Source organism: Neofelis nebulosa, chromosome 12 (genome assembly GCF_028018385.1).
Source record: "Neofelis nebulosa isolate mNeoNeb1 chromosome 12, mNeoNeb1.pri, whole genome shotgun sequence".
In the NCBI taxonomy this organism is placed as follows: domain Eukaryota; kingdom Metazoa; phylum Chordata; class Mammalia; order Carnivora; family Felidae; genus Neofelis; species Neofelis nebulosa.
The window spans coordinates 59,750,898-59,775,093 of NC_080793.1; the positions used below are offsets into that span (position 1 = coordinate 59,750,898).

The following is a 24,196-nucleotide window of genomic DNA, read 5'->3' on the forward strand; positions in this document are numbered from 1 at the left end:
ATAAGTTAGCTAAGGTTACAATGCTGAATTAGTTTTTCCAAGGTCACAATATTAGTCAGTGGTGGAACTGGGATTCACATCCACTTTTGATGATTTCGCTTATTGTTTTCCAAATAATCTTGGGTACTCAGAAAAGTTCTGTCAGACTCCCAGGATTAATAATATTGAACATAATCTTTTGGAAAATTTCAATAGTACAGAGGATTCAACAACCCTATCCAACAACCAAGATTCATTGATGGCATCAAGGCTAAATCTGTACTTGTCAGAATTTTTTTAATGTTTATTTATTTTGGAGAGACAAAGCATGAATGAAGGAGGAGCAGAGAGAGAGACACAACCTGAAGCAGGCTTCAGGCTCTGAGCTGTCAGCACAGAGCCTGACATGGGGCTCAAACTCACTAACAGCGAGATCATGACCTTAGCTGAAGTTGGATGCTTAACCAACTGGGTCACACAGGCACCCCATCAGAACTGATTCTTAAGGAAGGTCTCCAAACCTGGCAAAAAGAAAAAATATATATATATAAAGAATCAAGGACTCCAAGTTATCTTGAAGGGGACCCATATGTATAATAACCCTAAGAAAGCTAATAATAGAGTGTCCTTATAAAAATATTTTTTAATGAAGTATAATTGATACACAACATTAGTTTCAGGTGCAGGACATAATTGACATTTGTATACACTGCAAAATGATCACTGCAAAAAGTCTAGTTACCATCTGCCTCCATAAAAAGTTATGATTTTGTGTGTGTGTGGTGAGAACTTTAAGATTTATTTTCTGAGCAACTTACAAATTTGCAATACAATGTTACTGACCATATTCACCATACTGTGCCTTACATTCTCAGGACCTATTTTGGAGTTATTATTTTATTTTATTTTATTTTATTATTTTGGAGTTATTTTATAACTCCAAATTTGTATCTCTTGTTCACCTTAGCCTGTTTTTCCCCACGCCCTTACAGCCCTACCCTTGGCAACTACCGATATGTTCTCTGTATCTATGTTAGTTTTTTTTTTTTTGTTTTTTGGGTTTTTTTTGCTGTTTTTCAGAATCCACATGTAAGTAAAATCATACAGCATTTCTCTTTTCTGTCTGATTCACTCCATTTATCATAATACCTTAAAGGTCATCCATGTTGTTGCAAATAGCAAAACTTCATTATTTACTTGACTGAATAATATTCATGTGTGTGTGTGTGTTTGTGTGTGTATGTGTGTGTGTGTGTGTGTGTGTGTGTGCATGTGCACATATATGATATCTGTCTCACATCGACTTTATCCATTCATGCATTAGTGGACACTTAGATGGTTTCCATATCTTGACTCTTATAAATAATACTGCAATGAACATAGCAATGCATATATATTGATTTGGTGTTTTTGTTTTCTTTGAATAAAAACCCAGAAGTGGAATTGCTGGCTCATATAGTAGTTCTACTTTTAATTTTTTGAAGAACCTCACACTGTTTTTCTTAGTGGCTACACTAATTTATATATTCAAAAATAGTACACAAGGGTTCCCTATACTCAACATCCTCACCAACACTTGTTATTTCTTGTCCTTTTCATAACAGCTATTCTGACAGGTGTGAGGTGGTATTTCATTGTTTTGATTTCCAATTCCTGATTATTAGCGATGTTGAGAATCTTTTCATGCGTCTTTGGCCATCTGTATGTCTTCTTTGGAAAAATATCTATTTAAATCCTGTGCCGCTTTTTAATTTGATTGCTTTTCTTGTTATTGAACTGTAGGAGTTCTTTAAGCCTTTTGGATATTAACCCCTTATCAGATATATACTTTGCAAATATATCCTCCCCTTTAATAACCTGCCTATTTATTTTGTTGGTAGCTTCCTTTGGTGCACAGAAGCCTTTTTGTTTGATGTAATTTCATTTATTTATTTTTCCTTTTTATTGCCATTGCTTTTGGAATCTGATTAAAAAATATTTTGTCAAGAGTGATGTCTATGAGCTTACTGCCTATGTTTTCTTCTAGATTTGTGATTTATTTTTTTAATTTTATTTATTTTTGAGAGAGAGAGGGAGGGAGAGATAAAAAAGAGAGAGAGAGAGAGCAAGCAGGGGAGGGACAGAGACAGAGAGAAAGGAACACAGAATCTGAAACAGTTTCCAGGCTCTGAGCTGTCAGCACAGAGCCTGAGCCAAAGTTGGATGCTTAACTGACTGAGCCACCCAGATGCCCCTGGTTTTATGGTTTCTTATCATACATTCAAATCTCTAATCCATTTTGAGTGAATTTTTGTGTGTGGTGTAAGATAATGGTCCAGTTTCAATCTTATACATGTGGCTGTCCAGTTTATATGACACCATTTATTGAAGAGACTGTCCTTTCCCCATTGTACAGTCTTGCCTCCTCTGTAATAAATTAATTGATCATATGTGCTTGGGCTTTTTTCTGGGCTCTCTGTTTTGTTCCATTGTTCTATGTGTCTGTTTTTATGCCAGTATCATACTGTGTTCATTATCGGAATTGGAGACCATAATGCCTCCAGTTTTGTTCTTTCTTAAGATTATTTTGGCTGGTTAGGATGTTTTGGAGTTCCATACAAATTTTAGGATTATTCCAATTCTGTTAAAATGACATTGGAATTTTGATAGGGATTGCATCGAATCGGTAGATTGCTTTGGGTAATATGGGCATTTAAAAAATTCTTCCAACTTATGAACATGAAATATTTTTCCATTTATTTATGTTGTCTTCAATTTCTTTCATCAATATCTTATGGTTTTTACTTATAGGTTTTTACTTCCGTGGTTAAATTTATTTCTAGGTATTTTATTCTTTTTTGGACAACTATTAGTGGGATTGTTTTCTTAATTGGTCTTTTGGATAATTGGTTGTTAGTGTGTAAAAACGCTATAGATTCTTCTATATTGATTTTGTACACTGCAAATTTACTGAATGTACTTATTTTAACAGTTTTTTAGTGTAGTCTTTAGGGTTTTCTACATATAAAATTATGTCATCTGCAGAGAGTGATAGTTTTACATCTTCCTTTCCAGTTTAGATGTCTTTTACTTCTTTTTCTTACCTAATTGCTCTGGCTAAGACTTCCAATACTATGTTGACTAAAGTGGTGAGAGAAAAAGATTTTTAAATGATCAATATTTACTTAATGGGGAATTGGTAAACAGCACCTAGAAGTATTATTTTGTGTGTGTGTGTGTGTGTGTGTGTGTGTGTGTGTGTGTGTGTGTTCATCAAAGAGCCACTCTCCTGTGGCAGGAAGGGGGACAACTGACATTCTACAATTATATAAGGAGTTGTATTGGTAAGTCAAAGTTAACTGTCATCACGTTTTAGATTTTTTCACCTCTGTTTTTCTTTATGGCCTTTATAGGATTGGTGCTTATGGAACTGGCTGGCTTCCCTTTAACTTGGCTCTGCCCTGAGTGCCTTTATTTAATACCCTACACAAAATGGATGAGGTAGAACCTTGGGAATTTGGAAGGAGCAGAAAGGCTTCAGGAATCAGGGGAGGGAACACAGAAATGTAGCGATTAGGGTGAATAGAAAAGTTTCCATTGGACCCTTGAGTCTCTGGAGTCCTCAGTTTCATCCAACAAACAACCCCTACTTTTCTAATAGTTTACCAAAATAACCCCTCACCTTAAGATATCTTCACAGGGGATAGACAAGGTAACTGATATTTTGCTAAATGGGGAATTGCTTATGTTAATAAACTGTGGGAGGTTAAGGGTCATTAGCTATTCACGATTTAATATGAATTTATTATGTGCAACCTTTGCTTTAAAGAACATTCACTAAGATTAGTTACAGTGAAATAAGTTGAAGTGTTGATTGGTGAATGGGTAAAAGGAAAGGATAAACAATTTGGGAATGTGTTTACTCAGTGAAGAGAGTTTATGGTATAGGGATGTTGGTTTGTGTATGGCTATCCCTCTTTGCATTGGTGCTATAGAATAGATTTATAATCTGTTTACTTGAAGCCATATTTTTGGTTTGCTTTATAATTGAAAAATATTTTTTCATGAGTGCCATTAACATTATTTTATTTATGAGCATTTCAATAATAGATAGATGGAATACATAACTGTTAGAATAAATTTAAATGTCTAAATAATTATCACCTTTGATTGCACTTAGAATATGCATTGGGAAGATGCATGAAGGAATTGACATAATGGCAAAATCTTTGCAATTTGCTTTAGTAATGGTTGGTAAACCAGGGGTAATGTTAAGTAAAACAGATTTACATTAATCATACAAAGGGTGATTTTTTCACAGCTGTTATCAATTAAAATACTCATTTCCAAAATCCCATAGCTGTTTCTTATAAAGTGCTATATTGGGGCGCCTGGGTGGCGCAGTCGGTTAAGCGTCCGACTTCAGCCAGGTCACGATCTCGCGGTCCGTGAGTTCGAGCCCCGCGTCAGGCTCTGGGCTGATGGCTGGGAGCCTGGAGCCTGTTTCCGATACTGTGTCTCCCTCTCTCTGCCCCTCCCCCGTTCATGCTCTGTCTCTCTCTCTGTCCCAAAAATAAATAAAAAACGTTGAAAAAAAAATTAAAAAAAAAATAAAGTGCTATGCACATAGTTTCACACAGTAATCAACATATCAGCACCGTTTAAAAATTTATATAGGTAATAATAATGGTTGCGGGTTATCTGAAGTGACTTTAGCTGAATCCAGCTTTAGCTGAATCCTTCTCCTCCTCCTGCTCCTCCTTCTTAACGGATGAAGAAATAGAAGCAGGAGAATTGCTAAACTGAGAGCTATTCTAATAACTATAGTCCTAACTTTTATCTTATGAATTTTCCAAATGAACTGTCAGACTCTTAATATAAATCCCTTCCTGAGGCTTTTCTTCCTCAAAAAAATTAGAACACACAAATGATTTATTATTAAAAAATCATACCTCCTCCACTGACCCTGAGGTGTATACACTCTGTAGATTCTATATAGAACATTGTTCTGTTATGGAGTCTTGAAAGGAATTAAGGCTGTTAAACAATGATTGATCTAATAGTAATAAATATTTGGTAATATCATCTGGTGTTTTATTATATCCACTGCTGTTAGGGTTTAGGGGATCAATAAATAATACCATGTTATTCCCCTCCTGAGCTTAAAATCAATTCAGAATTAAAGCCCAGGAGACAGACAAATGGAGGTGAAGTAGCCAGTTTTCTTATAAGCATGATTAGAAAATGTGGTTTTAAATGTGTAGGAAAATCGTCTTAATAATCCACCACTGAGTAAACAGACTTGGAAATTCTGTGGTCATTGGCACATCTGAACAACCAAATGCCTCCTCAACAGGGCCAGGTTGGCTCCTCTAAATTTATCATATGGCATCAGAGAGAATGACTGAGATATGAAGACCAAGAGGCATTGAAAGAGGCAAGAGCCCAGAGGGTGCCAAGCTAGATGTGCTCAGTGCCTTCTGTCAAACTTTGGGAACAGAGGAGCTGGAAGAAGGTTGCTTTAATGGAGGCCCTCCTGAAAACAAGAGGCAAAAGAAGGACGGAAGAGTCTACTTAACATCCTCATTTAGTGGTTCTCTTAACCTATTGGGCTTTCCCATACTACTCACTTCTCTCATTACAAATTATTATTGTCCATCTTGTCAATTACAGATTAAGATATGTGCAAAATGAATACCAGTACACAGATAATAATGTAATGTCTCTGATATAAGAATCATCAATATGGACAGTATAATTTTCCGTTATTGAATGACCAGATGTTGATTAAAATCCCCATAATTAAATCACCTTGCTATATAAAAATCCAAAAGAAAAATCCAAAATTTCTTAGTTAAGTCCAAAGAGTTAAAGTCCAAAATCATAGTTTTTGCTCAGTGAACCAGCCAGTGGTAACTCTTCTGATACCTGAATAGTGAGTGACTTCAGGCTGTCATTCAATAAAATTAGTTGTAGTTCCTTCAGCAGTTCAGAAGCACTCTTGATTTTCTCTGCAGTTTTTATTAAGTATATATCCTTTATAATTAATTACTTTGTTTAGTTGGTTTTTGAATTTTAAGGAAATTGAATCATGCTGGCTATAATCTTCTGTCTTCCTTCTTTTGCTAGTCTTAGTTCTGTATTTCTTTTAATGTGTGTAGCTATAGTTCATTGACAACATATGCCACAATTTATTTTTCACTTCCTTGGATCATCGCTTCTTTTTATTGTCCTTGTTATTAACAATAATGCTGGTGTGAATATTCTTGCAAATATTCAAGGATTCCTCTAGTATGGAATCTTTGAAAAAGTACAGTGAATTAATAGGACACATAATATTATCACAGAACAAGCTTTATATGTACCAAATCTAGGAAACACAACAACCCCATATCCTACAGTAGTGAACTAGAGATTCACTGGTAATGGAGGGGAGGTATTCTAGGAGCATCTTGATGGGATTCGCCTTGCTATGATGCTACTCAGTCCGTGCCAGGTATCTATATTCCAAAATCTGTGGACTCATGCAAGAACTTTTCTTTCAGAAACATAATAATGGCACTATATTGACCACGTTTTAGAAGAACTCTACCTGTGTATTCAGTCCTTTCTCAGAGAGTGTCATTTGAAGGTTTCTAGCCATCTTGCTAAATTTAGAAACTTGAAAAGATGACAGATTCAGTTACCAGGTATAAACTGAGGTGACTTCTTTCCCAAATGAGATGTTCAAATCCTTTTAATTTCCATTTTGTATTTGAATCTTGGATCTCTGGAGCCCCAATGCTGTAATGAATGTGCATTCTGTCTTGTGACATGGCTCACATGTGTGCATGCATATTATGTGAGCACACATGTTAAGTTCTGTGCCGCACTAGATGCTACCATGGACTCTAGATATGGAAATGCTTAGGCCTATGAAACATGCCTCTGGGAAAGGTTAACCCTTTAATTTCACATGTGTTTCATCTGGAAAATCAACTTGATCTGAAGCTGTTGATAGTCCTGAAGCATGTCTCCCCAGTGATCTTGTCACGCACACTACGTCTTCCAGCAACTACTCCCTCGAATACTCCCTCTGTCTTTTCCAGACCTTAAAAAACTTCTACTTCTTTAAAGACATTAGAAACTTCTTTATTTTTATAATATCTTTTTCTGGAGCAATGGAGATGTTGCTAGTGTTCTATTTCCTGCTGTTGTTCTCTTACACATTTTTGGGAGGGAGACTCAGCTGAGTGTTTAACTGTTCAACCTGTTAAAACTTTTCTAACACATACAGGACTAGTACTGTTTGCAGGTTCAGAATGTTCTGTTTCCTTTTTCTGCCACTTTGTTTTGTGGTCCAGGAATTTGATTTGGCAGTATACTTCTCTAAATTTTTTTTTTTTTTGTCTTATGACAGTCAAAAAATAAATGAGTACTGTATCTGTCAAAAGGAAGTGCTTTTCAAACATATCTTGTCTAACTTTACCTCCTGAAGTTGGATAACCCTGTCCAAGATGTACACCCCTGCAGAGCATGTAACTGAGGCCTGGACTCAATATATTATGATTGCTTCCTGGGCATTTGTGTTTGCTATGCTTAATCTTTTCTGTGCCTTTTCTTATTCCACTTCTTGTTCAGCTTCTCAAAGGAAACCCCTAATGACTAAGCAACAAATATATCAATCCATTACAAATTATGTCAACTTAGTTAATACCAATTTATGAAATGAACTTTATGAGATTTTAAAGATTCTGTGCCAATCTTCCTGGTATTTTCCTCTCAATCCTGTCCAGATTTTCACATGTGAAGTGGCCTAATAAACTACGTCTTCAAGGGGTAGTTTTCCAATAGAGCTAATTATTGGCTCTACCTTTGGATCTCTTCCCAACCCCCATGGAAATGCATATGTGTTTTCTCCAAAACAGACAGTTTAGTCTCTTTATGGAGCCTTGAATCTCTTTTTCTGTTAGATTTATTTGGGTATAAATATATTTCTGGTTTAATAACAACTTGGGGCACGTGAGTAGCTCAGTTGATTAAGCATCCAACTCTTAGTTTCATCTCAGGTCATAATCTCATGGTTCGTGAGTTCAAGCCCTGCATCTTATAGTTTGTGACTTTGAGCCCTGCATTGGGCTCTGTGCTGAAAGTGTGGAGCCCACTTGGGATTCTCCCTCTCTCTCTGCTCTTCCCCTAGTTTCCCTCTTTCAAGATAAATAAATAAATTTTTAAAAAATAATTAAACCTTTTTTTCTTAAAACCCTTTTAAAGAAGTTTGACATGGGCATATCTTCTCTTTTATTTCATATGTATTTAGCTTCCCGTTAAGATCACAACCTATCGCTTAAAAACAATCTCTCTCTTCTTCTAAGTCATGCTATCTTTCTTTTTATATTTCTTTCATAATCCCATATTTATAGTCAGACTGAAGTACATTTTAAAAAGTATTGCAGTTTCTCCTAGATGTCCTGAGCAAATTGTTTCCTAGAATATACATATAAAAGCTTTAAAAAAAGATTTCCAAAGTTCATTGAGTTTGTTTGTTTGTTTTTGTGTCTCAACCAAAGGTTGCAGCATATTTTCTTATAATAAAGGGCCTCCATCTTGTTTGATTTGTTTGTTATTAAGGCCCATTATATTGTGATTGAAGTTACTCTCTCAGTCTCTAGTTAACCAATATAAAGCCACTTCATAGCTGTGAATAAGTGGTAGGGCACAATTTGAGCTTTGGTACAATCAACATGAATAAAAAGTTTGCCTTTCTATAGTTCCTTTTCCTGAATGCATTTCAGAAGAATAAAACCTGGAGACCTGTTCTAGCATTCAGCTACCTCAGGACACCAAATTTAAAGGTCTTGTGAAGGGGAGGGAACATAGCAAGTTTGGGAATCGAAAAATGTCCAATGTGGCTAGAACACAAACATGGAGAAGAAATTAAGGCCAGAAAAGTAGGCAAAGGGCTTGAGCAATAGTGGGCAGTCTGCTTTTGAGGTGAGAATCTTCAGTAAGTTTGTGCAGGAGAATGAAACAGCTAACATCTTAGGAGAGGAATTATGACATGTAAATGAATAAAAATCATGGCAAAACTGCTGAAAGATACATCTGTTTGCCCGGCCATGATAGGGAAATTTGAAGGAAAGAACTCTACCTAATGGACACATATTTTTGTTGGACTCTATTGCTTCATCTTAGTTGTCTGTGTGCATTCTCTAGGACCGCACAGCTTTTACCCAGACATTGTCCAGGAAGCTAGATCCAGCAAAAATTATTTGGATGGTGATAGTGCCTGAAGAAAGGGAAACTGAATAGAATGATGTTTTCCAAGTTCTGATTTCATTTTGTGAGTCATTTGGTGGAAGAAAAATCTTTCTTTCTTTCTTTCTTTTTCTTCTTTTTTTTTTTTCTACTTGTCTCTCCAGGTGAAACTGGAGTTTTCATTTTAGCACAAGTAAATAATGTATCAATAAAATTACCAGAATTACTGTTATTTGTCCTCAAAAATAAGTTCATATTTAGCATAGTACAAGACGTAAAGCTGTTTTATTCCCACATTGAATCTAGGCATAGCCACAAAATCTATTGTTCAAGAAAAAGAAAAGATGAATGTTTGTTCTTTCAAAATGTCTGAATTTTAGTTGAGTCTATGTTACTTTGGTTAATTTATTTCTGTATTATACTTTTTAAGAATTAAGTATATTTGGAGTGGATGGCTGGCTCAGTAGGTAAAGCATGTGACTTGATCTTGGGGTCATGAGTTCAAGCTCCATGTTGGGTGTAAAAGTTACTTAAAAAATAAATTTTATAAAAAAAGAATTAAGTATTTCCCATTTTAAAATGTACTTTACTATTCCACTTTTCTTTGAACATTAAACAAATATTTAATCAAAACTGTTTATTCTACATTGCTATTAGTTATTTTGTTATTATGGAAATCAGCATGAAGGACTTTTTAAAAAATTTCTGATATATAGGGGCACCTGGGTGACTTAGTTGGTTAAGTGTCCATCTTTGGCTCTAGTCATGATCTCATGGTCCATGAATTCTAGCCTCGCGTCTGGCTCTGTGCTTGTAGCTCAGAGCCTGGAGCCTGCTTCAGATTCTCTGTCTCCCTCTCTTCTCTTTTCCCAACAAGCTCCCCCATCTCAAAAAGAAATAAAAATTAAAAATTTTTCTGATATGTAGATTATTTCAGTTTTGCAATATAACTACATGCAAATTAACTTTTCATGTACATTTTTGTAATTGCCAAATTTTTGGTATTGTTAAATTTGCTTAAGTTCTCACATAGAAGTTAAATGATAAACTGCATTATAATTTACAATATTAATTGCCATTTATTGGGAACTTACTAATTATCAAGGCTATCAGGCTATCATTCATTAATTTATTTACTCTTTTATTCAACCTGCTGGATAACCAACTATGTGTCAGGCATTATCTGTAGTTGTTGGGTGAGTCAAACCAATAATGTCTCCGTGTAAGCATTTTAGATCATAATGAAAGGCCAAAGTTTCATCAAATCTCTTTACAAAAAAAAAATCATTACGTAAGTGTTGTAGGTGCTCAGAAGGACAGACACAGACATTTCTAAAACGAAACAAAGGAGGGATGTCAGAAAAGGCATTCCTCATTTACCTCTCAGGATGAGTCAGTGAGCCTATACTCTGAGCCAGACTACCTGTATAAGAAACCTGGCTATGCCACCATTGCTGTTTGAACTTGGGCAAGTTAATAAAACATTCTGTCATCAGTTTTGTCATTTGTAAATGGAGATAAGTATAGTACCTTCTTATTTAGGTTCTTGTGAGTATTAAATATTTACAGGATTAAGTAACTAGCCCAGTGATAGTAAAAGAACAAATTAGGATCTGAAGCCCAGTTTGGCTGACATCAGAATGCAAGTTTTAATTGTTGCATGGTTTTTACCAGCTAGTTAAGAGAGAGAGAGACTTTGTAAGGAGGCCCTATTTTCTGGGTAATAGTGTTCATCATGGTGCAAATCAATGTATTAATCTTTGATAAGGGGAATGCTTGTTATTTCATAAGGAGATGCCTATGCAAGCTTCACTGTAGTTAAGCTGCTGAAGCTCTCTTTCTTTGTGGACTTATCTCCATGTTTGTCATATAGTGAAATATTTTATTTGTTATCTTTCATTAGGCCACATGAAGAAAAGTGTCATAAAATAATTAAGGGCACAGACTGCAGAGCTAGACTGCAGAGCTAGACTGCTAAGGTGCAAATCTTGGCTCTGTCATTTAGTAGCTGCGTGACCAGGAGAAGAGTGTTTAACAACTCTGTGCTTTAGTATCCTTTCTATAAAATGGAGATGGTGATCATAGCAAGTGCCCCCTAAGGCTGCCCTAAATATCAAATGAATTAGTGTATATATAGAGCAAGGCCTGGCCCATAGTGAGCCTATGTAAGTGGCAAATAATGAACAAATATGTACCCTACTCTGTTGAAAGTTCTCTTTGTAGATGCAGTTATTGTCAAATCTAGTTCCTTAAGCCACTTTTCAAAAAAAAAATAGCCATAGGCATTTGAAGCCTGAGAATCAGAATTACATTTAGTTTCTTTAAGCTTCTTATTATCCAAAACAACTTAATTTCCAGATTTAGGCATGTCGAAAGCAAACACACTAAGACAACAAAATGCATTTTCCCCCGTCTCAAGATTGATTTTAAATCTTTTTACATTATTTTTTAATCTACCATGAATAAGGAAAACACACAACAAATAGAACTGGTTCTGTTTACCATGCCATCCCCTTGTTAGATACAGGAACTGGAAAAATTATCTCCTCAGGAATCACTCAAGAAAACAGTAGGTTAATGTTGCAAATGTACACTGTTCTTTGAAGCAATTTCCATGCTTCATCACCTGTTATCTGAGTCACCATGAAAACCAACTAACTGAAAATTGTTTGTATTTCATTCAGGTATTTATAAATCAGTTTGTATAACACTGTCTACGAGACTAGCTGTGAACACCAAGAGCTTCAGTGATTTTTCTCCACGTACCTAGTTTCTCCAAACACCTGACTTTGCCCTTCAGTATTCTGCTGAAATAAATGGCATTTCATTTGCAAGAAACTATTCCACAGAATGGTAATAAATGAATTATTAGTCCCACAAATGTATCCTCAAATGTATAAAACAAATGAACACACAATTTTTTTTCTCTATTATTTTCCATATAGTATGGTTTCAAACAGATGATAAGGAGACTAACTACAGTGGAGATCCACTCTAGACATCCAAATATGAGGTTTGAACAGGTCTCAAGGTGCAATGTTAGACATGGGGGAGCCTGAGTAGCCAACCAGCAGAATGATGAAAAACTAGCGGAAGGTAGAATCACCTAGTAAAACTAGGCATACAGTTACATTTTTATAGGATTTATTATGGCATCTTTACCAAGTGGAACTAAATGCAGACTAGGGGTGCACAGATGGAGTAAATCACAAGTAGTTGGTAACAAGGAAACAAACTGGGAAGATGGGTTTGAGGTCACTTTAAGTAAAAGTGTCAGAATCAGATTTAGGTCCTAGAAAATGACATTTCAAGCTTAGTGCTTTGGAAGAGCTTACACAATCAAGAAGCAGTTTATTTGCAAGATTATTGAACTTAGAGACTTTACCTGAATGCAGTGGAGGAGGAGGATCTTGTGAGACATTTCTAACTTGGTTGGACCCACCCTTTTCAGTTCAAATGAAAGTGATATGTATGGATTTCATAGTTGTTATCTCTAGGGGATATGTTTGGAGAGGTTACCTTTCTTTACTTTTCTTTTCTTTCTTCTTTCTTTTCTTTTCTTTTCTTTTCTTTTCTTTTCTTTTCATTGTTTGTTTTAAGTTTATTTGTTTATTTTGAGAGAGAAAGCAAGAGAGCACAAGCAGGGGAGGGAGAGAGAGAGAGAGAGAGAGAGAGAGAGAGAGAGAGAGAGAGAGAACCCAAGCAGACTCTGCGTGGTCAACACAGAGTCAGGTGCAGGGTTCCATCTTTTAAGCGTGAGATCATGACCTGAGCTAAAATCAAGAGTCAGACGTTTAACCAACTGGGCCACCCAGGTGCCCCTAAGAGGTTGCCTTTCTTACATGGTGTTGTGGATAAAGCTGGAATTTTGTGAAACAAAGTGCCTGAAGTGTGCAGGTGGTGGGTTCATTAGTAGACATCACTTGTACTGTGAGTACCAAAAACTAAGCATGCCAAAAGTGATTGATTTAAGAAATATTTACTTAGTACCTTCAAAGTGTTAAACTCTAGATTCCAGAATTACAGGTATGAATTAGTTAGTATGGCAGATAAAAAGAATGCAGTTGACTTTCTAGTGATGGACGGAAACCAACTTTTACAGAAAGTTCCCTGGTATCTTTGTGAAATATACCCATGGAAAACCCTTTTACTTTTACCTCCCAGTGACTTAGCTTTAGAATTGTCCAAAGTCAGAGGGGGAATAGGATGCTGCTATCAGGGATCCCACCAAACAAAAGGAGTAGGCAAGCAGGCGCCATGTGAACCCGGAAAAAGATATGGATGTTGACAACTTAGAAAATTGTACCTATAACACTAGGTTCTCAGAGCATGTTCATATAATTAGTTCATGTAATTAGTTAATGGCTTTATATACAAACCCTTATTAAAGCATTTACCATGCCTGGTAATGATTTATTTACTTCAATTTTCACTAGTTAACATGAACCTTTTAAAAGTAAAACTGAGCCTTAGTCATAGTTGTTTCTGTTTCACAATTTCTTGCTGAATGGTTGAATGAATATATAGGTATTATTGTGACATGAGATAACGCAGGAAAAAACTAGAAGGCACATTGAAATCTGTTGAAGCCAATTATTCCCACATCAAACTACATTTAATATTATAGGCAATCACATTCACTTTCAACATGAGCAGCTTTGATTCACAGGGTTGTAAATTTAAGACTTATGTGAAAAAGTCCTTCTGTGGTTTCAATAAATTTGATGAACTTTGGTTTAAACATCTAAAGGTGAATTAAATCTATCCTTGTTATGGACCATCTAATATTTTTGTTTGCCAATGTGCACTGTGGATAATAAGCAGGGAATGCAGTAGTAAAAGTTTTTCCCCCACAAAAAATCTGTGAAAGCAGCATCTTTTCAAAGAAAGATTTAAGAAGTGCCAATTTATATCATAAGTTGAAATTATTGCTACAACAGCAAATATTTACTCAAATTATTGCTACAACAGTTTTATTTACTCAAACAGATAACCTATATTTAAGGAACTAGAGCTATTTAAACTAGAATGAGATAATATTGTAGAAAATATGTTAACTCACTAGCAATTTTCAAATTCAATCTCACAGAGTTTTAAATAATTAATAAAATTGATTATACATATACATATATATGTATATATATGTAGATAGTAGATTCCTCAACATCTACATTAAAGATCTATAGAATGCACTTCAAAACACAAATCTGGTTGCCCTAAAACAAAAGAAAAAAAAACCAAAACCAGTAAAAATATTCCAGTCAGAAGACAAGTAGAGACAATTGCATGAATCATCTTTATAATTCATCATAAATTATTACTCATTTGAGGAGTGCAGTAATTTGGAAGTTTCAATTAAATAACCCCAACTGAGTTAAAGTTCATGTTGAGAATGCTAGAAGTCAGATTTTGTCCAAGAGACTTTTTAAAGCTTAAAAGAATCTATTAAGTCTCAGAAAGGTACATAAGAGTTTAAATAGCATGACTTTATTGACACACTGCCTAATCAGATAAATTATATGGAACACACAGGCATTAGAAAATTGGAGGTGTTGATTTTTAACATGAATATTAATAGGAGGAGGAGAGTAATTGCATTATATAGATTTCTATAATCAATTAGCCTATGTTTTACCTTGTCAGAAAAGAAAAAAAAAAAGTCAAGGCATAATTGGAACCTAAAGAGAACTCATCAAACCTACACTTAATTTTTGTAAGGGCAATTTACTGAGTCAGAAGAATCCCAGAATATACACTTATTCTATATGAATGAAGTTTTGGGTGATAAGTGGTAAGACTCAAGGTGGGGAATAGCGTGTGTGATGTTTTAATCTCTTCTTTCAGTTAAAGGTCATGACTTTGGAAAGGGAAGAGGATGTGGACTGTAAGCAGCTAACTACACAAATGGTGCTAAGGAATAGATTATTGGTTATGGTCCCAAAGAAATGGACTCTTAAGAAAGTCACACCTCATCTCAGATCAAGGTTTATCTAAACTTAGGAGCCCTCACTAAGACATACACTTGTCTTAGTATCTTTATAGAAATAATTTCTTTAATTCTTATAAGAATCCTGTAGGAACTGCATCTTAAGATCTCCTGCTTATGGACAAGGTAACTGAAGTTCAGACAAATTATCTAAATTAATAAAACTCAACAGCAGTGGAGTCAGAAAACAAACTCTGGCCTGTTAACATGACTGCTTCCCTCTGAAGGATCTGAACGAGGTATTTGGCAGGTGACTTTCCACTTACATAAAGTGGTTTTAGTCATTCATGCACTAAGGTTTTTATTCATACTTACCCTCAGAAGTTCTATGAACATCAGCCTATGCAGAGAGGATGAGGAGAGAGACATCAGTAGGAACAGTGTCCTGAAGAGCTTAATGGAAAGGAAAAAATAAACTATTTAAGTAAAAAGAATAAAAATGGACATCATTTGGAAAAATTGGATGGCATAGAGAGAGGTATAAGTGTACTCAACAATTATCAGGAAGAAACTAAAGAAATAGTAACAATAGAATCGATTCTGTGTCTCTGTATACCCATATAATGAGTATGTGTAACATAAAAAAGAAACTTGAAGTTTTATCAAATGTGGTTGAGTATAATCCCACAGGTACCAGTGAACATTATTTGAAGTACATACTTTGATCAAAAGAAGCTAGTAGGAGGGAAAGAGTTGACACTCTTTAAGAGAAACATCCAAATGGAAACCAAGAGTCTAAATGTAGAAGGTTTATGGTACATATTTATGTGAGAATAAGAGGAAGAACAGGTACAATGGGCCTTGTATGTCTGCCATATTTAAAAAAAATTTAATGTTTATTATTTTTTTTAAAAATTTTTGAGAGAGAGAGACACACACACACACACAGAGTGTGAGCTGGGGAGAGGCAGAGAGAGAGGGGGACACAGAAACCAAAGCAGGCTCGAGGCTCCAAGCTGTCTGCACAGAGCCCGACACAGGGCTTGAACCCAAGAACTAGGAGATCATGACCTGAGCTGAAGTCGGACGCACAACTGACTGAGCCACCCAGGAGCCCCAATATTTTTTAAGGTTAACTGAGATTATGGATGAGGTTCTTTTATCTAAAATGTTTAGGAAAACTTGTATATAAATTAGAGCTACATTTCTCTAACTCCATCACCGCATACAAACCTTGTTTCTGCCCTCTTCCTTTCTTTATCAAAATTCAATATGTGTGTGTGTGTGTATTCAATTAACCATATATCTTTGAATTACCATTCATCACTCAAAATGTTAAGCTTCTGATCTCAACATTATGCTTAAATGTTGCTTACTAAAGCAATTAAGAAGGCCAAATTTCTGTTTCATCATCTTGGAATACTCTGAAGAACATTTTAGATTTCTGACCCTTTGTTCTTGGCTCCTTGCTCTTACATCTCATGTTTTTCAGACAATTTTGCATATTGCATTTTTGATGCCTCTTCCAGAGGTGTTGATGTTCTCCTAAGTATCGATTATTGGTCATATTTTTGTTTCCTCCTTATCTCCCATGCTTCATCTATCACTAAAACACTGATAAATTCCCAATCTGTATCTCCAGTTTTCTTCTGAACTCCAAATATGTATATCGACTTGGTTACTGAAACTACCGCCTAGAGAAGCTACAAAATTGTAAAATTCAATACATTAAAAGTTTACTTTCCATTTCCTTTACTACCTCTTCAGATTGCTTCAGTTTAGTTAAAGGCATCATCTCCCTATTACAAAATCTTCTCTGCCTTATCTTCAAAGTCTTGCTGTTATCAAACCCTTCAATTTCGGTCTTAAAGTATATCTTCAAATATTGGTTATATATCATTCCATCACATAACTTAAAGTCCAGCTACATAGAATGTCATTATATACACTATGTATATACCCATATTGTTACCTACACTGTTTCTTATTTGGAATATATATTCACCCCAGTTAAAACCTTCTTTGAGTCTCCTCAGAAGAGGTGGCAACTTTCGCCACTGAGTTGACCCCCAATGTATTAACATTAACATCTATTTCTTTCTACTAGAGTTATTTGCTCTTTGTTGAGAAAAGTCCATGCAAATGTTGTTATATTTCTATTAATTTCCAACAAAATCAATTTAGAAACAAATGTAGTATTACAGGCAAAATGGAACTACTTCATAAGTTTCTCATGAACAGAAGGATATAAAATTTATAAATTTGTATGTGTTTCTTAATGTAGCCTAACATTTTCAAATAAAAATAATTATGGTTGCAAAAGGGAAAAAATAAATTCAAAGTTATGTTGGGAGATTAGAGCATTCATCTTCCAGCATGATTAACACATTTAATATAATTTATGTCTGTAGAGCTATGCACACAAATGAAGAGTATATATTATTTTCAGAATCACACAGAACATTTATATAAGTTGACCAATGCTGAATTGTAAAGCAAGTTTCAATATTTAACAGGATTTGCATCATATAGCATACATGCTTTATGCACAAATTAATTTGAACTAGAAAATGTCCAGGTATTAGGAAAATTAAAATACATATTTTTGGAATAACTCTTGAGTTAAAAAAAAACACAACAAAGACAACTTCAAGACATTTATGAATGAATTTAACTTAATAAAAGTTAAAATTCTGTGCAACCAAACTAAAGCCAATGTTAGATGAAAGTATATTTTAAATACACATAGAAGAAAAGAATGAGGTAGAATATCAGTTATAAGCATCCATCTCCTGACGTTGGAAGCAAACAGAACATTTAACCCAAATACAGACGAAGAGGAGAAATAATGAAAATCAGGAGGTAAGATCATGAAAAATATTACTATGCATATTGTACCAAACATACAATAGAGAAGATCAACACACCAAAATTGGTTCTTTGAATTAACTGATAAAAATGGGAGATATTCATGTGACTGACCAAGGTAAAAAAAATGAGAGGGGTCAAAAATAACTTACAGTTGGAATAAAAAGTCAAATCTCTGTAAATCCTGAAGATATTAAAATGATTTTGAGAGGCTGTTCAAAATTACTTTTAAAAAATTAAAATTTTGAATGCAGTAAGTTTGTAGTAAATACATTTTAAAACTTATAAGAGAAAGAATAAGACAATCTAAATAATTCTATATTAAATAAGATTATTTAATTATTAAATAATTTTAAGTTATTTATTAAATATTTGTTAAATATTAATCATGAATAAATCCTGTTAAATATAGGATTATTAAACCTTATATTAAAGTAATGTAATGAATAATAAAAAACCTGTATAACTAAACTCTTAGTAAATAGATATAGAAGGAACCTTTCTCAATTTGATAAAGTATATCTACCTAACACCTACGGCAAAATACTGGATTTAAGAGTAAAAGGTTCCCCTTGAGATCAAGAGATGGATGCCAATCTTCTATTCACTGTTGTCCTGGTAGTCCTAGAAAGTGCAAAAAAAATATATACACATACATGTATGTACACACGCAAACACACATGCATTCATATAAGCACGAGTTTTAAATTTCAAGGATTTAAACGGAACATATGAAACTCACATCATTTGCATATGATGTGAGAGTACAGATAATAAATTGAAAAGAACATAGAGGTGAATTGTCATTTTAACTGTATGATTCCACCAACAATGCTCAATATAAAGTCAGTTAAAAATTAATTGCATTTCTATATACAAATGATGAATAACAAATAAAAGTGCCACATCTAATAGCATAAAAATATCAAATAGATAATACCAGCAAAGCAAAATTATAATAAATTCTGACTGACATTCTTAAAATATTGAAACTTGAAGTGTTTTAGGGGCGCCTGGGTGGCTCAATGAGTTAAGTGTCCAACTCTTGATTTCAGCTCAGGTCATGATCTCATATTCGTGGGATCGAGCCCCACCTCAGGCTCTGCACTGACAGCATGGAGCCTGCTTGGTATTTTCCTCTCCCTCTCTCTCTGCCCCTCCCTCACTTGCGCATGCTCTCTCTTTTAAAATAAATAAAGTTAAGAAAAAGAAACTTAACACCTCTTTATTTTAAATATTTTTCAGTTACTTTCATGTTATAGGAAATATTAATCATTAAAAATTAATGAAAGTAAAAAAAAAACAAAAAAACTCAAAAGGCACCTACATTGTGGGAGTGCAAACTGGTGCAGCCACTCTGGAAAGCAGTATGGAGGTTTATCAGGAAGTTTAAAACTAGAACTATTCTATGATCCAGCAATTACAAGACTAGGTATTTACCCCAAAAAACCCATAAAAATACTAATTCAAAGAGATATATGCACCCCCAATATTTATAGCAGCATTATCAAGAATAGCTATGTTATGAAGACAGTCCAAGTATCCATTGACCGATGAATGGATAAATAAGATGCGGTATATAGTCAACCTGAAAAAAGAATGAAATTTTGCCTTTTGCAATGATATGAATGGAACTGGAGAGTATTATGCTAAGCAAAAAAAAAAAAAGTCACAGAAAGATAAATACCATATAATTTCACTCATATGTGGAATTCAAGAAACAAAACAAGCAAAGAAGGAAAAAAAGCAGAGAGGAAAACCAAGAAACAGACTAACTCTAGAAAACAAACTGATGGTTACCAGAGAGCAGGTGAGTGGGAGGATGGGTTAAATAGGTGATGGGACTTAAGAGTGCATTTGATATGATGAGCACTACGTATTGTTTGGAATTCATCACTGTGTTTTGCACTGAAACTAGTATTACAATGTATGTTAAGTAACTGGAATTTAAATAAAAACTTTTAAAAAATCAAATAGAAATGCACTAATGAAAGGTAAAAAAACCTCTACATAGAAAGTTCTACATTATTGTGATAAATAAGAAAATGGAAAGAAAAGCAATCCATGGAATGGAAGACCATGTTCTCAAATCATATATCTGGTAAAGAGTTAATATCCAGAATGTAAAGTAGTGAGTATGAAACAATAAAAAGACAAACAACCCAAATTAAAAAGTGGACAAAGAATTTGAATATTCATTTCTCCAAAGTTATACAAATAGCCAGTAACCAATAAAATAAGTATTCAACTTATTTGAATAACTGAATAAAAAAGCATTCAACATCATTAGTCATTAGGGAAATGCAAATCAAAACCACAATGAGACAGCATCACCCTCCCAGTCTATAACGGCCATCATTTTTTAGTGGAAAATAGTAAGCGCAGAATTGTAGGTGGAGAAATTGTAACCCTCATGCATTGCACGTAGGAATGTAAATCGGTGTACCCACTGTGGAAAACAACTTGGCAGTTTCTCGAACAGTTAATCATAGAATTATCATATGGCCCAGAAATTCCACTCCTAAGTATACCCCCAGGAGGATTGAAAGATATTTTTACACAATACCTTGTACACAAATGTTTATAATAGTATTATTCTTAATAGCCAGAAAGTAAAAACAGCCAAAATATCCCTCTGCTAATGATTGAATAACAAAATATTCCATAGCCATTCAATGGAATATTATTAAGCAATACAAAGGTGGGGAATACTGCTATGTGCAACACAGATAGATGGATTTTGAAAACACTATGCTAAGTGAAATAAGTTAGACAGAAATGTCCACATATTGTATGATTTCATTTGTACAAAATATCCCATACAGCTAGATTACAGATTGCCTGGGGAAGAGAGTAAGGGAGAAGAGGATTAGGTTGTGGATACAGTTTCCTTTTGAGGCATCAGAAATGTTCTGGAATTAGTTGTGATGCTTACATGATGTTGTGAACAGACTACAAACCACTAAATAGTACAATTTAAAATAGTGACTTTTATGTTATGTGAATTATATTAAAGCAAGTTTAGCAAATTCTTAAGGAAAGGTAGAAGAGCTCGCTCTACAGATACCAAGGTATATTATAAAGTTATGTGAGATAGTGTGGTATAGACACATAGTTAAATGCAATGCACTGACATCTAGACATGAAGCCAAGCATCTATGGGCATTTATGACAACACTAGCATTGTAGAGCAGTAAGAAAAGTTAAGATACTTTCAATAAATTTTGTTGGAGCAATTTGTAAAATATCTAAGTTTTACCCCAAGTCACATTGAACAAATATTAATTTCAGATATGTTCTTTGATTATATGTGAGACAAAAGAATCATAACATAACAAAGCTGTTAGGAGAAAATATAGAATATATATAAACATTTTGTGTAATAAACAGGACTCAGAAATAAAAATAGATTGTTAAATTTTATGTGATAAAATTCAGGGGCATCTGGGTGGCTCAGTCAGTTAACTATACAACTTCAGATCAGGTCACGATCTCACCATTTGTGGGTTTGAGCCCTGCATCGGGCTCTGTGCTGACAACTCAGAGCCTGGAGCCTGCTTCAGATTCTCTGTATCCCTCTCGCTCTGCCCCTCCCCTGCTTGTACTCTGTCTCTTTCTCAAAATTAAATAAATATTTTAAAAATGTAAATAAATTTGTAGTAAAATTCAGACTTAATATTAAATAAAAGTCATAATAAGTAAGTATTAGGATAAGCCAGGAGTGGGAAATATAGTTCCACCACATATAACCATGAAAGTGCTCATACCTAGAATACATAAACCACTTTTACCAAATCAACATGGAGAAGACAATCCACAGAAAATGGAAAGAAAATTGAAACTATCTTATGTTCTTAATTTAGTTTTATAATTTTATTTTTTAAAAATGCTTATTTTGGAGAGAGAGAGGGCATGAATAGTGGAGAGGGGCAGAGAGAGAGAGAGAGAGAGAGAGAGAGAGAGAGAGAGAGAGATTGAGAACCTTAAGCAGGCTCTACACTCAGTGGAGAGCCAGACATGGTGCTCAATTTCATAACCATGAGATCATTACCTGAGCTGAAATCACGAGTCAGATGCTTAACCAACTGAGCCACCCAGGCATCCCGAAAATAACTTCTTTGTATGTATGTATACACACACACACACAGAGCTAATAGATAATATATAGAAATGCACTAAAACTCAATAATCAAGGAAATGGAAAAGTATATTCAACATGGTAATGACTAAAATCAAGCAGAATAAACATACTTTCAGGTGAATTTTGACACAGTAGCAACTCTCATATATTATTTGTAAAGATCTGCTAAAGTAGAACATATTCATATTATTTGACCTAGTAATTTACTCCTAGAAAAATATCAAATATAAATATACATACATGTTTTAAAATGATGCTCATAGAATGACTCATAATAACTAAAAAGCAGAAACTATATCTCTACCAAAAGAGAATTGAATATATAGATTGTATAATACTTATCAAATGAGTATTACAGAGTAATGGAAATTAATTATAGCTACAAGCGAAATGATAGATGAAGTTCAAAAACATGTTAATGGAAGAAACTAGACATACAAGAAAATCTAGTGTTCAATTCCAATTATATAAAGCTCAAAACTGTGGCAAAATAAAACCATAGGATGAACAAAAAGTCTGGAAACATAGATATATATTTTACATAGCTTATCAAGATACAATATGTTCAATGACATTACATGATATGTTCAAAGGGTTGTCCCACTCTGGCAATGCATAGTCAATATATCCTGCAGATTTATGATGATGCGCTGTCCATGTTACATTTCCAAAAATCACCACATGCATCTGTGTTGCCTTAGATAATTTATATTTTCATTTGAACCTGTGCTTTAGCACAACCCATGGGTAATCAAGTGGGTTCAAACTGTGTGTGTGTGGGTGGGTGTGTGTGTGCACGGGCTATGTGTATATAAGTGTGAGTATGCTGTGTGTATATGTGTATGTGGATATGTGTAATGTATATATGCTGTGTGTCTGTGTGTATGCTAGGTGTATATAAGTGTGTGTATACATATACACCCTGTGACAAAAAGCTGCGGGCTTCTAAGTGTCAGTCATGTTCTAGTTACTGAGCTGTGTGGTGATTACATGAGTGCTTAACTTTGTGATTATTTATGGAACTTTATACATTTGTACTTTTGCAAGTTTCTTGTGTGGTTTTCAACTGACACAATTAAATAACTTAAAATATTAAATGGAATGAAAATATACCAGATATTCTCTATGGCTCTTATGCTTGGGACTCAGATCCTAGAATAGAGGCTTCCAAGAGACTTTACACCTGTGAAGGTAGGCTAGAGAATTCCAATAGCTCTCTCATAATACAACAAAAGCCATTACTTGTTTCTCTTGAGTGAACCACTGGTCTTCTCAACTGATTCCAGGTCCTAGAGAAGGAATTTTTAATAGATTCATTCTGGGTGATTTGTTACCAATTAAGATCCAGCATTATGGCTATAATTCTGATCAGAGAATCTAATTTAGATGCTCTGAGAATAAGGGGGAAATACATACTCATATGCACATAAAACCCAAGACTCATGGTGTCAATTATTTTTCACACTTATTGTATTTTTCATTCTTTTTCAAAGAAAGATATGTTTCCTCAATCGTACAATATGTAATTTCAAACTTGATTCCCAAGGCAAAAAGAAAAGGTGGTCATCAAATGTTTTTTTAAAGAAAAAAAAACCCTTTATTTTATAATAATAATGGTTAGAAGTTCAATATTTCTGCTCAAACACAGAGAAAGGCAGGCATATTTACAAAAGGCCTCACAATGTTTGCCATAGCCTTTACACAAGACAACATTTATAAAACCTTTGCAGCCTGTGGCAGGTGCTAGGTCTCCTCTTGGGGATTTCTGCTGTTCAGATATTGCCTTTCATTTGAACTTCAAAACCCTTTAAAAAATAGAAGCTGCATTTCAATATAATTTGGAAATTAAAACTCTTTTATTTTTATCATTATAATATCTTCCATGGATTTACTTTTCAAAAATGAATCAAAACCCAAACTAATTGCTGCCTGATAGCCAGCAAAGGCAGAAAAATTGGAAAAACTTTTAAAAATGAAGGTTTGCTTTGCCTCACCCACAGGAAAATTAAATGCAAGCAATAAATAGAGAATTTCAAGTACATTTAATGATCATATTTCCCCTTCCA

At 34.4% G+C, this 24,196-nt stretch overlaps 1 protein-coding gene across 34 annotated transcripts in view; it reads left to right on the forward strand.

Annotated features, from left to right (window-relative positions):
• The window catches only part of PTPRD (protein tyrosine phosphatase receptor type D), a 2,222,827-nt gene that overhangs the window by 860,482 nt on the left and 1,338,149 nt on the right, over positions 1–24,196 (forward strand). The window lies entirely within an intron of this gene.